Source organism: Aspergillus brasiliensis (genome assembly GCF_001889945.1).
Source record: "Aspergillus brasiliensis CBS 101740 unplaced genomic scaffold ASPBRscaffold_33, whole genome shotgun sequence".
NCBI lineage: Eukaryota > Fungi > Ascomycota > Eurotiomycetes > Eurotiales > Aspergillaceae > Aspergillus > Aspergillus brasiliensis.
The window spans coordinates 32,690-33,808 of record NW_027137474.1 but is presented as its reverse complement, the minus strand read 5'-3'; positions in this window follow the sequence as shown (position 1 = coordinate 33,808).

The window sequence follows — 1,119 nt, the reverse complement described above, 5'->3', positions numbered from 1 at the left end:
TAATATAAATTAAAAATAATAAATAATATATAATCACACCATGGTTAAAAATAAGATTTATATACAGGAATTTAACACTGATAAAGCTAGAGGTAACTAGAAAAAGAGAAAATAGAAAAAATATATTAATAAAAAAAATAATAAATAAAAATAGATATTGTCGGATGGCGGTAGTGGCACTAAACCTAAATAGGAAGGCAGTCTTAGTACCACTAGGCCTAAAGGAGTCAGGTTTTCCCTAAGTAGAAGTAGGTGGGTCAGGTCAAATAACACTAGTTCTAATTAGGAAACTAGATATCAAAATATAATAAAGATAATTGATCAGATCAAATAACACTAGTCCTAATTAGGTAACTAAGCATTAAAAAGGTGAATACAATTAACAAACTAGTCAAAGGGAAGTAAACTACCTTTTTAAATAGGAAATAAGTGGGTCCTAAGATAGGAAGTGAATGAATTAATAATTTAACTTACTTAGAGAAGGTCAGCTAGGGGTAAAGAGGCCCTATTTATGCTTAATTCACTGATAATCTAGATCATGATGATGAATCATCGATTTTGATCATCAGATAAAGAAAGTGGGGTCAAAAGCGGGGTTCAAAGTAGTGAATGATCATTTGATCAAGATGATTGATAATCATCATATGATAATTCACATGTAAAAGTGATCATATGATGATTTGAAAGAGTCTGGTCCAATTTTATCCTTCTGGGCTGGAAACTCCATACAATTTGTATGGGGAATGTAGTTGATCTGGGTTTTTCTAGGTTTATTAATTTTTGATAATTTAATAAGAATTAAATTAGTAAGAGAATAGATTTACCAGCCAATACACCTTTCCAGGTTTGCATTCATGCAAAACTGTTAATTTAGCTGGTTTGCATTGTTTGTCTCTATTTAAATTAAATGTTTAATATTTTTCATATTTAGATATTGAATGAATTTTTAAAATTTTTAACTAGTAAATTATTTAGTAAGCCTATTTACAGATATTTAATTAGTTGGGACCTACTTTATTTTAATTCTATTTATATTAATTTGTGTTTCAACCAATTTTAATAAATATCAACGTGTTTTAGCTTTGAATGGTAAGGTGAATTATTATTAGTAAGAATTTA